The 13,012-nt window shown below is 43.8% G+C and overlaps 1 long non-coding RNA gene across 7 annotated transcripts in view; it reads left to right on the top strand.

Moving 5' to 3' along the window:
* The first annotated feature begins 8,463 nt into the window (after positions 1 to 8,463).
* LOC140848549 (uncharacterized) overlaps positions 8,464 to 13,012 on the top strand; it is a 46,725-nt gene continuing 42,176 nt past the window's right edge. For 3 of the 7 annotated variants that reach the window (XR_012129637.1, XR_012129639.1, XR_012129638.1), the window contains exon 1: positions 8,464 to 9,063. This is a non-coding gene — a long non-coding RNA (uncharacterized lncRNA). The remainder of the gene's footprint in view (positions 9,064 to 13,012) is intronic. The other 4 variants (XR_012129635.1, XR_012129636.1, XR_012129633.1 and 1 more) reach the window with 4 other exon arrangements.

The following is a 13,012-nucleotide window of genomic DNA, read 5'->3' as shown; positions in this document are numbered from 1 at the left end:
TGATTAGTCAGATTTACATTTTAAAGGAACATTCTGGCTACTGCAGGGAAATCGGGGGAGAGATGCTGGTGATTTGGACTTCAGTGACAGTGGTATAGATGGCAAGAAATGGAACATGCTTGGAAGTAGAGACAGAAGGACTGACTGATACATTAGACATGAGTTAGAGAAAGGAAACATCAGGGTAACCACGGAATATCCCCTAACAGTTATCTACCCTGGTGTGCTCCCTATAAAATGATTAGGCACTAAACAGTGTAAGAGCTGAATAACTGACTGAGAGCTGGGCTCTGCCCATTAGCATCTTATTTTGGCAACAAAATGAACAAGCAAACGATGTGCCCCGAGTACCCTGGCCTGCCCGGGGACAGTGCTTGGTGCAGGCTGTTGGACTCACCATATTCTTTCTCCTCCAGGCCTCTCACATGCAGCTTTGGGACTCCGTTCCTCCTCTTGTCCACCTTCACCTGGCGCGTTCCCACCTTGTCCTTCAGGTCTCAAAGGGACTGAGTGTTCAAGGACCTCCTAAGATATGGGTGGGCACCCCTCCTCTGTGCTGATGCTGACCTTGTGCGGCTTGTCTATTTTCCTTTGTTTTTCACTCTTAAGGACCGGATCTAAATCCCCACTGCCTAGTAGAGTTTCCAGCTCATGGCAGAGACCCCAGTTTGTTGAGTGGCTTTCTTGCTGTTCCCTGGGGCTGAGCTGCTGCTGTACGTTCTCTACCTGCAGTCCTCTCTGCCTGCTCAATCCCAGTTAGCTTTCATGAGCCAACTCCGAGCCCTCTCTCTCCAATAGGCTTCGCAGCTCATGCTCACATTTCTCTCCTAGAACTGCTCACTTGTCCTGACCGCTCTGTGCAGAAGAGAATGCCAGAACAGGCCTAACACTGCCATCTTTAGGAAAGCCTGCTGGCCAGGTGGCACCTGGAAACATGGCTGGTAAGCAGGTCCCTACACTCATACAAAATATTCCCTACCTGATAAGCGTGACTCCTGCTGCCTAGACTGTGTTTTTGCTCTACACATGCGTCCCTTCTAGGAGGCTGAAGTTTTGGTATGTGCTAGGCATGTGCATAAGGATATGCCTACGTGGCCGGCCCCAGTAACGATCTTGGGCACTCAGTTTTGAATGGACTTCCTTGGGCAGAAGTATCTCGTGTGTGTTGCTGCATTTTTGTTGCTGGGGGAAGATTTCGTTCTCATGCTCAATCTTGGAAAGGGAAGAGCATGGAGAGACCTGTGCCTGGGTTCCTCCAGACCCTACCTTTGCCTTTTCCCCTTGTGATCTAGCTGTGCATCCTTACTATGTCACTGTAATAAATATTAACCGTGGGCATAATTATATACTGAGACCTCTGAGTCCTTCTAATGAATCTCCAAACATGGTCTCAGAGACCCTTGACACTTGCTCATTTGGAACCTTAGCATTACTGTACCTTTATGAAACTGTCCTTTACTGTTACACAATTAAGTCTTATATGGAGGCCTTGTGTCCCCTTCCACAAGACCCTGAAAGGCAGAAGTGTGCATACGTGCACTTGGACCCCATGCAATTCATTGCCCAGGACACCCAGCTGGAGCCCACGAAATAGCTGTTGAGAGAATGAATGAATAAATAAAAGAAATATCAAGGCTACTAGTGGTTGGGGCAGTGGCCTCATGGAAGACTGTTGGCAGGTAGCTAAGGTGTTTTAATGCCATTTGTGGTGTCATAACTCCTGGAGCAAAGGGAAGCTGAATTGATATAGGCTTTAGCAGGGTTTCCAAGTAATTCCTGGCATCATAAGGCAGCTAAGGAAGGCTCTGCTAAAGCATTGAGGAGATAGAGACTGCTTTCCATAAATGTAGGAGGCAACAGCTGTGACAGACCCAGAGCTCTTTGAAAGCTGTACATCTGGAGCCCGGGTACTTGTGTCCTTGCTTGCATACTTGTACCACCAAAAGTGTAGGGAGGTGGTCATATATGCATATGCACAGAGACATTTCTCTACATTTGTTCACAAAATTGCCTGAGTGGACATATATGCTTACATGTGCATGAACAGATATTTCACATATGCCTGTGTGTATGAGCACTTACAAGCTTAACATAATTACCTGAGTTTATGCATTTGAAGTGAGTAGACATGTATATTTGCATGCATCCATGCACACCACAGTGAACCTGTGTACATATGCGCACATGCATACTGACCTTCCCTTATCTGCTGTGCACTGAGCACAGACAGCTGCTTTAATAACATCTGCTGCTGAGCCAGTACACTGACTGCATGGCCCCCTCGTGCTATCAGGATTGCTTCAGCCCTTTCAGGATTACCAGTGCTCAGTGCAGTTTAAATATATCTCCATTCCTAATCCCTAAACAAAGATGCAATGATTTCTGCTAAATATGTTGGATTATTTATTAAGATAAAGTCAAGGATATGAGAAGCCATATCTGGTGGAATACTGATTGCCATTCAAAATGGAAGATCACGAAACCAGATGCACCCCTGCCCCTGGGAGTTGGTGGGAGGAGGTTAAAGGAAAGGGAAAGTCAGCAAATGATTAAGACAGTCTGATTCCTACAGCAGAAGGGCCGTAGTCACTGGTGACAGCAGCTCACACAAATATACCAAGGTAGGAAGAGGAGAACCACCTGTGATCTTCACTAGTGCTGGCATGAGACTCGAGCCATTTGACAGGGGTCGTGGACCACAAGCCAGGCCTTGAGTGAGAATCTTCTGTGAGAGGGCAAAGCAGCTCCTGCTTTCGAGGAATTCCTGGTCAAGCAGTGCCAGGGGAATGGGGAGTCACTGCTAACCCAGAGGACATTTTCAGGCAAACTGGGAGCACATTCCCTGCTGTCTTAGGTGCATGCAGCCCTCCCCCATGAAGCATAGCTTGGTAAGTGGATCTGGGAGGATTTCAGTTCACCAGACATCCTTGTATAGTGAGCCTGAATGAGCAGATGTGGCCCCTGGGCGTAGAGGGAGAGGGCAGGATGGGTGAGTGGGGGCAAAGCCCTGCTGCTCCAGGGAGCAGGTAGGCCCAAAGAAGGAAGCCCCAGGAAACTGTTGCTTATCTTGGGCCCATCACCTCTGGAGCCACAGCGCTCCTTCCTCTGTCCCTTTCCCCCAACCCTCCTACGGCTCCCAACAGGGAGTTTCTGGCACATAGAAACAGCTCAACTTGGACTCTAGAGAGGGAGTTACAGTCATAAACAGCAACAGCTTTCTATATGGGCCTGGGTTAGTAACAACTCGGTCTCTTCAGTAAAATAGGCATGACAATTTTTTGTAAAGTCCAAATGAGATAGTGATTATTCAGCAAGCACATGTATGTAACCTGGCTAGATGACATGGAGGAAAATGAAAACAGTCACAGTTCTGACCCAAATGAACATACAATTCATGCACTTACCACTTACCAATGTATGCTTGGATTAAATACTACCATTTCCATTGTCTTACTGTTTGCCCCATCTGTTTTTTTTATATCTTCTTCGGCATTGACTCATTTTTAATTATTCTATTTCATCACTTTGCTGATTTATTAGTTATAATTCTTTGTTGTATTAGTTGAAGTTGTTTTAGGGTTTATAGGATACACCTTTAACTTATCACGGTCTGCCTTCAGAGGACATGGTTCTAATCCATACGTAGTATAAGAACCTTATAATCATGTATGTCCATGTCTCCTTTAGTCTACTGTTATCAGATATTTTCCTTCTACATGTTACACACACCGCAGTACATTATTAATATTTTCCTTTAATAATTAATTACCTTTTAAAGTGGTTTAAATAGAAAGAAAAAAGTTTACATACACATATACTTTACTCACATAGTTAGCATTTTCAGTATTCCTCACTCTTTGGGATTGAGAGGTATTTCTATTAAGTATAATTTTCTTTTTACATTTCTTATAGTTCTGGTCTGCTGATGCTGAATTCTTTCAGGTTTTGTATGTCTGAAGAAGTCTTTTTTTTGAAAACTATTGTTGCTGTAGAAAAATAGGTTGGCAATTCCAGTGTCTTCTTGATTACATTGTTTCTGATTGGAAATCTGCTGTTATCCTTATCTTTTTGCCCTCTGTACATAATGTGTCTTTTTCTCTGGCTATTTTTAAGATCTAATCATTTTGTTTGAACAATTATGATAATGTTTTACTTGTCAAAACCCAATATACACTCCTGATAAAATCTTTCAGCAAACTAAGATTAAAAGGGAACTTCTTCAACCTGGTAATGGGAATCTACAAAATCCTGCATCTTACATTGTACTTACTGCTTTTCTTCTAAGACCAGGAATGTCCACTCTCACTATTTCTAGTCAACATTGTACTGGCAGTGCTAGCCAATGCAATAAGGCAAAAAAAAAAAAAAAAAGAATTCAAAAGGAAAAAGTAAAACTGTCTTTATGTTCATAGAACACGAGTGTCTATGTCAACATGGATGTCAATGTAAAAAATCCTGTAGAATATAAAAATATATGTAAAATACTACTAGAACTAGTGAATTTAGCAAGTTTAAGGATGTAAGATCTATATATGAAAGTCAATCTTACTCTATATATTAGCAAGTAAAATATCATAAATTGAAATGTAAAAATTAGCACTTACAATGCTATTAAAGATATAAAATACTTGACAAAAGATTTCCATACACTAAAACCTGAAAAAATTGTTGAGAAAAATTAAATAAGTCCTAAATAAATGAAAGATAAACATTGCTTATAAATTGGTAGATCAATATTATTAAGATATCAACTCTCCCCAGATTTATTTATAAATTCAATGTAATCTCAATAAAAATCCTAATAAGCCTTTAGGTAGAAATTGAGAAGCCAGTCCTAAAATTCACATGGAAATGTCTAGAATAACCCAAACAATTTTGAAGAATTTGAAGAACACTAACTAGCTTTACGAGTTACTATAAAGCTGAAGTAACCAACGCAGTTCAGTTGGATTGGCTAGAGCCCAGAAAGAGACCTACACAAATATTGACCACAGACTTTTTTACAAAGGTTTTTGTAAAGGAAATCTTGTGTAAAAAGGACAGTCTTTTCAACAAAGAGTGCTGTAATAGCTGGACATCCATATGTAAGAAAATAAATTTCAATCCATACTTCTAAATAAATTATAAGTAATTTATATTGATATAAATTAATAAATCAAGAAATTATAAATGATAATACTAATTTATTGACTCATAGTAATAATAATAAATTAATAATAATAAATTAACTCAAAATGGATCATAGACCTAAATGTAAAACCTAAAACTGTTAAACTTCTAGAAGAAAATGTAGTGAAAATCTTTGTGACTTAGGGTTAAGCAAAGACTTCTTAGGCATGACACCGAAAGCTTGTTCCATGAGAGAACAAATTGGTAAACTGGACTTCATCAAAGTGAAAAGCTTCTGTTCTTTACAAGACTCTAGTGAAATAACGAAAAGACAGGCCACACACTGGAGACAGTAATTTGCAAAGAATATATCTGATAAAGGATTTGTATTCAAAATATACAAAGGAGTCTCCAAACTCAACAGTAAGAAAATAAATAGTAAAGTTAAGAAAATGAACAAAAGATTTGAACAGACACCTTACCAAAGAGATATATGGATGGCAAAAACAAAAACAGGAACACAACAAACCCTAAAAAGTTGAACAATACTAATTACGGAGAAAAAAATTAAAGGCACAATGAGAAGCCACTGCATACCTATAAAAACAGCTAAAATTAAAAAGATTGATCTCACCAGATACTGGAGAAGAGATAGATAATTGGAACCCTCATACACTGTTGTTGGGAATGTAAATTGTAAAAACACTTTGAGAAATAGGTGGGCATCTTTAAAAAACTTAAATGCACATGCCATATAATTGAACCATTTCATTCCTATGTATTTACATATAAGAAAGGACAGCATAAATCACACAAAGATTTATATGTAAGTGTTCATAGCAGCTCTATTTGTAATACCCCAAACTAGCAGCTGTCTAAATGTCCATCAACGGGTGAATGGATAATTCAACTGTGGTATATCCATAGAGTAGAATACTAATAGGCTGAAAAGAAATTAATTATTGATACAAATATCAACATGGATGAATCTGGAACTAATTGTCTGAGTGAAGAAAAAAACAGGCTAAAGAAGAGTACATAAAACCAGAGAACATACAGCATAGCCTGTAATGGCAGATTGCGGGCTCCTTGGGCAGTAGGAGTAGCGCTGGCAGAGTGTGAGGAGAGGAGGGAGAAGTTAAAATAGCCTGAGGACATTTTGGGGGGTGGTGATATTTATGTTCATTATCCTGATTGTAGTGGTGGCTTCATGGGTGTGCCGTTTGTCAAAACTTACCAAGTGGTTCATTTAAATATACATGGTTTATTTTATTTCATTTATACCTCAATAAAGCTATTGAAGAAAGTAAACATAAAATAATAGATAGGCTTTGGTTAATTGATACAAAGGCAGGAGGCTAATTATATTGACATCTAGAAAGATACTCTATTCAGGGAAATCCATATTTGATTCACTCCATGTGATTTTTATGTAATTCTTGTTGAATAAGTCACAATAATCTGATGCTAAAAAAAAAACTCATTGATCTGTGCTCACAGAGTGGATGCATTTATTTTCCATAAATTAAACATCTTGTGCTAGTGGGGGTGGGGGGAACCAACCAGTGAGCCCTACATCTGAGATAACAGGATTACAGGAGCCATAGATGGTCACTATCAATCTAAGGGAGATTTGGCAAGTTGGGAAGACTTAAAAAGAGTGATGAATATTTCTCTTGGAAAAGGCATCAAACACTGTTCCATATACTCCTCTTCATCCAGTGTGGGCTGAGCCTACCTTGCTCTCTGCCTGGCCTGTTGCCCATGGGATGGACCCAAGAGGGCGATTGCGGTGACACGGCTCTACAGCTCCTCTGCACTGGTGTTGTCACACTGAGGTGGGAAGTGCAGGTTCTTCCTGCTCTCTGGAGAGACCACATCCCTGTAGACAAACATGACTGAAGCATGAGGCTCCCTCGGTAAAGAGAAGCACCTAAATAGCCCCAGGCAGTAAATGACTGCTCAACTCTGCAGTTCTGCATTCCTGGACACCAGAAGGTGGTTTCCAGCCATTGGCCACTGTCTCCTTTCAGCAAAGCGGACAATGGGAAGACCCGGACTGCCCAGCAAAGAAGAGCCTTTGTCCCAGTGCTCTTGGTCTAGGGGGCTTTTAAACTAAGCAAAGGGAACTCAAACCCCAGGCACCATCCTGGATCCCCAGTTTTGTGGGTTTGTGATCACACCCACTGCCCACTTCACTGGTCCCTCGGGGGTGTCCAGGGTTTGACTCTGGTCACCATCACACCCTGCCTCTCGGTCCTTCGCCGGCAGCCCTAGCCTGATTATGGATACTCCCCCTTTATTTTGGTTCATCCTGTACTATTTTGGGGTTTCTGAACAGGAACTTCATTAAGAGATACAGAGAAGAATAAAAGGAGTGAAGGACAGGAAAAACTGCAAACACAAAGAAATGATGAAATAATGGAGCAGGGACATTTATCTTATTGTAGTCAGTCCACACTTGCTACCACAGTTCTAGAGGTACCCAGGGTCCAATCCCTTCATCTGCCTGCTCTGGACCCTAAGGGCAGACCTGACTTCCTAAACTCCATAGCCACTCCGGTTTCAGTTGGTGCTGGTAGAGTCTGCACTGGCCTCTTGGGATGTGAGCCTGGTGGCATCCCTCTGATCTGCTTCCCTCCCTGAAGGGTCTCCTTGAATCCAAAACGCTTCCACTTCCATCCGAGCTCCACAAGGCAGGAGGTGTGTCTGCCTTATGTGCAGCTCCATCCCCAGTGCACAGCACAGTGTTCGGCGTGCAGTGGGAGAATATTAGCTTAATGAAAGAACACTGCCTGCGCTTCGGCTCCCAGCACTGACTCAGTCAGTGTGCCTGTTCCCAGCCCCTGCAGGACTGACCACTCTGGCTGCAAGAGTATCTTGTCTGAGCGGTTTGTTATATTTTTTTGAAACCTGGTTTCAAAGAATTGTCAGAAATCTGATCTAGAGTCTAGCCCTACCACATATGGACTGGATGACAGGGGTCATGTCACCATCCATTGAACCTCATTTTTCTTATTAATAGATTATGAAGGGCATCCTACTCAGTGGGTAGTTATAAAGACACGTCTTCCTGATGCACTGCAGTGTCTTATATCTGTAAAGGACATACAAACGATAGGTGTTTGGGGCAGCAGGAGGCTCATTCTCCACATGAGCCATTCCAGGTGGGGGCCCTCCTGGTAGGGGAGCTCTCCAGGTCTCTGTGCTCTGACTGCTCCCGTGTGTGAGCTTAGAAAAAGGAGCACAGCATTGTTCTTCTTTCCTTTCCTCTCACCTCCTGTGTCTCTAGCCACCCTGCCCGAAGGAGGTGCCAATTTTCAGCTACTCTTTTCAGTGTGTCTTCCAGGGGCAGGCCTGATCACCCGAGCTATCTGAAGCTGCATGGATAACCCACGTCAAGGGGAGAGTTGTTGGGAGCCGGGGCTATGTCCCTTCCCCCACGTCTGAACGCAGCATGGGAAAGCACAAGCTTGAGAGCAACCGGTGCAGTCCTTGGAAGTTATCTGCTCACAAAAACATATCTTGTCCTTGAAGATGAGCCAAGACTCCTCACTCTGAAAATAGGGAGACCTTGAGGATGTGTGAAAACACCTCCCCGCCAGCGCCACCTAAGGTCCAATTATCTCCTGACCCACCCCTTACTTGTTACTTGTATAAATTGAGCCTGTAAACAATAAACTTTGCCAGCTTGATCAGACATCCTGTCTTGCTGGTCATTCTTTGTGTCTCTTGCTTGTCTCATTTCTGCAGGCGTCTCCGGCACACTCCACGTTCGTCCCACGGGCCGGGACAACTGGCACCCAACGTGGGGCCCTGGGACTCCTGCTGAAACGTCTGCTCGGAAGCCCTGGCCAGACATTCTTCTGAGTCATCACACGGGTATTGACCTGATGTGGACTCTGTGTTGAGGATCACTGCAGATCACCCGTCCGTAATACAGATCCCGGAGAGGTGAGTAGACGCATCACCCAAGCAAGCATCTTAAATACCTCTTGTGAGTTCTCACTGATCTCCTCCCTCTAGTTTGCTGCTGCGATTTATTCCTTGTTTTGTCCTCTGGTTGTTTCTCTCTGAAAACCTTGTGCTTACTTTGGGCTAATGGTCGTTCACCTCTAGGGCCTGCACAAGGGACTCTGACTACAGTGTCCCTGCCCTAGAGGGTCCGAGCAAGCGGATTATACTTGCCGACTGTCCTACGTAAGCAAGGGCTCACCTGAGCTGATGAGAGTGCCTCCAGTAGTTCAGAACATTGGCGTGGTTGCGGCTGCATTAGTATAATTCCAAGTTACATAGAGTTGAAATCCCAGCCGTCCGAATGGGCAACTCACTGAACTCCCACGAGGTATTTCTTAGCGGACTCAGGGAGTCCCTCAGGACACGAGGAGTAAGGGTTAAAAGAAAAGATCTTAGACAATTTTTTCCTTTATTCATGAGACTTGCCCCTAGTTTCCCCTCGAAGGCACTATCAATCATAAATGTTGGAAAAGAGTTGGTGATGCCCTCCAAGACTTTTATCAGACCTTTGGCCCTGAAAAAGTCCATGTTTCAGCATTTTCTTACTAGAACCTTATTCACGACATACTTGAGGTTCATTCTTAAGATCCTGACATTAAAGATATAATTAAAACAGGAGAAATAGTTCTTAAGGAAAACTCCCGACCACCCTCTGCCTGTCCTTCAGTATCCATAGATATCCCTGAAGACCCCACCGCTCCTATTAAAGAATCTCCTAAACCTCAACCTAATATAAAATCTCCAGACACGCACGATAAACCTAATCCTCCTAAAATCCCAAATATCTATCCTTCACTCGCGTCTTTAAGACACCAAACAAATCATTTAAACATAAACAATGAAGAGTCCTTAGAAGAACAAGCTGTCCACTATCATGCAAATGAAGACCCCTGGCGCCTTACGGCGCCAGCCCTTTATAGTGCCTCTAATAAAAGCTTCAGACCCCCTCCATATAAACCTATTTCCCCTCAACGTGCTCCTATATTTCAAATCCTTGATCTAGAGTCATTTCACAAATTCCCCCTTTCAATTGACCCCATCCGACTCCCAACAGAGAGTGATATCAAGCCAGCCGGTCTGACCTGATTAAGATACAGTCTCCAGCCTGGCCTTTATTGGTAATAATGACATTGTTTTGGTATGCCTTCATCTGTCTGATGCCTGAATCTCTCTCTCATTTGGTTCTGAATTTAGGTGGAAGAATGGGATATTATTAGTTGAGTCTCCTCAACCCCAACATTTGTTATTTTTTATTGTTCTTATTCAGAGCCATCCCAGAACCTCTTTGATTTCTGAATTCCTGGGGATGGTATTAAATAGTTCCCATTCCTGGGAAATAAGACTTGAGTTAAGGCTTCCAGAGACTGAAGACGGAGTACAGACAGCAACTTGATGTAGCGGGGAGTGGCTCTGTGTTGTGTCTGTCCCCGTGTTCAGCTTCATCCCCATCCCTCACGTGTGTCTGCCTATGTCCCATGTCAGTTCTCTCATGCTCCAATGCTACCTCACCTCTCCCCAGTTTTTACCGCCCCCCAGACCTGGAGTCTGTGCCTATCCTTAAATCTCTCTTTCTCCTGGCCACTGGTGATTGACTCCTTGGGTAAAGCGAACTTTGCTGATATGAATGAAAGGTGCTTTGGAGAAATAAATTGTGCAGAGGATGAGGGAAGGCTCGGAGAAGAACTGCTGGCTCTGGTGAAAGACACAGGAACCCTGGTGGCCACGCCACCCCTCTGTGAGTGACGGACCTGTTCTGCCTGAATCACTGCCACATGTCAGATCCTCATTTTGAATAGCTCAGTATGGCTGCAAGCGGAGCAGGCAGGAGTTCACGGCAGCTGTTTTAGTATTCACCAGGGTTCAACTTTGACATGGGGTGCTTGCTGGCATAAAAATACCGGGAGATGCATTTTTTGACCTGAGGGTCAGAGGCCCACAAAGGTCAGTGATATTAGTGTCTCGGCATGGCTGAGACCTTATCAGTTGAGAGACCAGGGACTGGACCAGGAAATAGGCACCCCAGATCCACACGAGCTCCCCTTAGATCCCCAGACTTGGTAACCACTGTTTGTTAAAAGCTAGCTGAGTGCTAGATTGACAGGATATATGCTCCATTTACGTTGCTTCTGGAAAGACCCATTCAGAGGCAGGGCGGTGTGGTACTAAGATCTCTCAGCCAGGGGTCAGAAGACTGGTTTGAAATTCCAGATTAGCCCCTGATGTCACCAGACCACATTAGATGTAGGTTTCTCTATCTATGAAGTGAAGAAAAATTGTTCCTGCCCTCTCAAACCCATCCTGGTGTTGTGGGGATCTGTAAAGCATAAATTTGAAGCGACTTTACAAGAAGTAAAGCCATTTTACAAGCATGAGACACTACTGGTCTCTGTGGCAATTTCTCGCCTCCATTTCTTCCTCCTCTGTCCATTCACTTTCCAGGGTCTTGCTGCCACCTGCCTAGGCTGCTCCCGGTGGGCCTCACGGAGGAGCTCTCTATCCTCTGCTCATACCCTGAGCCCAAATTCAAAATTTTTATTCTGTTAATTTCCCTGGGGGCTGTGGGTGTCCTCAGCCATTCAAGGTAAAAATTGTTTCACGGTAAGGCAGTAGTGACATAATTGTCACCCTTGAAGCACATGCTATTTCACAGCATGGAATGCTATGAAGGAACAGATGTCTAAAGTTCCCATACTTAGATAAGCCTGGAGGGATCAGATTAGATGGGAGGGAACAGAAAGGTGAAGAATCCACAAAACTCATCCATGCGGAGCCCATCTCCCAGTACCTGCCCACCACGGAGAGCCGAGGGAGCGGCTGTGTGCATTAAGCATTTTGGTCCAGGAACACAGGCTTAAAGCAGTCCTTTAAATATTGCATTCAGGTCGGTCTGCCTTTGAACTTGCTGGTGTTTCCTCATACCTGGAATGTCAAATTGAAGGCTCAGAGCACAGTCCTGAAGCCCAGCCTGCAGCTGCTCTTATGTGCTCTGAGCAAAGGTGCCTACAACAAAAACAAGTCAAACCCTAGATTTAAATGGTGCATCATTTATACTTTAGTAGGTCTTGTGGGTCAATCAGCACAGACGGGCTCTGGGGAAGCTTAGCCTAGACAAGAAGAAGTGGCTTGGAATACAAAAGAATACCTCAAAGACAGGCAGGAATCCTCTTTTATTAATTTCTTTATCCATTAATTGATTGAATCATTCATTCCCTCATCAAAAAGGACTGTGGTTTGCCGTGTTCTGGGCAGATTCCAGTGGGAGGCATCCAGCACTGTTTCAAGGATGAAGTGTTTGAACTGAGCCTGATAGGAAAAGAAATACCTTGGTAAGGGGCAGTATTGAGGAGTGATGGCACATGTACTACAGCTACAGAACCACCGCTAAGCAAAAGCTAAAGGAGTAGGCAAGGGGGTAAGCTGCTAAATAAGGTGATGAGGAGAAGATATGAGAGATGAGAGCCGTAATGTGGGTAGAGTTGGAATTCAGTGGCCCTGATGCAGCACAGCTGGGAAGCTAGACAGTTTGCTGCAGGCAGTGGGGATCTGTGTGGGTTTTTAAGCAAAGACATCACACTTGTGTGTGATGACAAAGGACACATACTTGTGTCCTTGGAAAGCCAACCCTAGACACGGCATCAAGCAAGTGGTAAAGGTAGTAAAGATGAGGATGAGTACAGGAGAACAGCTAAGGGACAGCTGTGGATGCAACAAGGGGCCACAGTGGGCAATGACAGGGAGTGCAAAGATGTGATGGAATCAGGAGATGCTCAGGATGCGGCATCCCCGTCACTAACCTGGCAGCCACTTGACATGGGAACCTGGGGAGAGAGAGGGATAACTTGGATAACTAGAGGGACTGTGGAGAGAAAATGTACAGAAGAGCAGG

This window comes from Manis javanica, chromosome 3, assembly GCF_040802235.1.
Source record: "Manis javanica isolate MJ-LG chromosome 3, MJ_LKY, whole genome shotgun sequence".
Classification (NCBI taxonomy): domain Eukaryota; kingdom Metazoa; phylum Chordata; class Mammalia; order Pholidota; family Manidae; genus Manis; species Manis javanica.
Note: the sequence above shows the minus strand (reverse complement) of the source record. Positions and strands in the feature narration are given on the sequence as shown.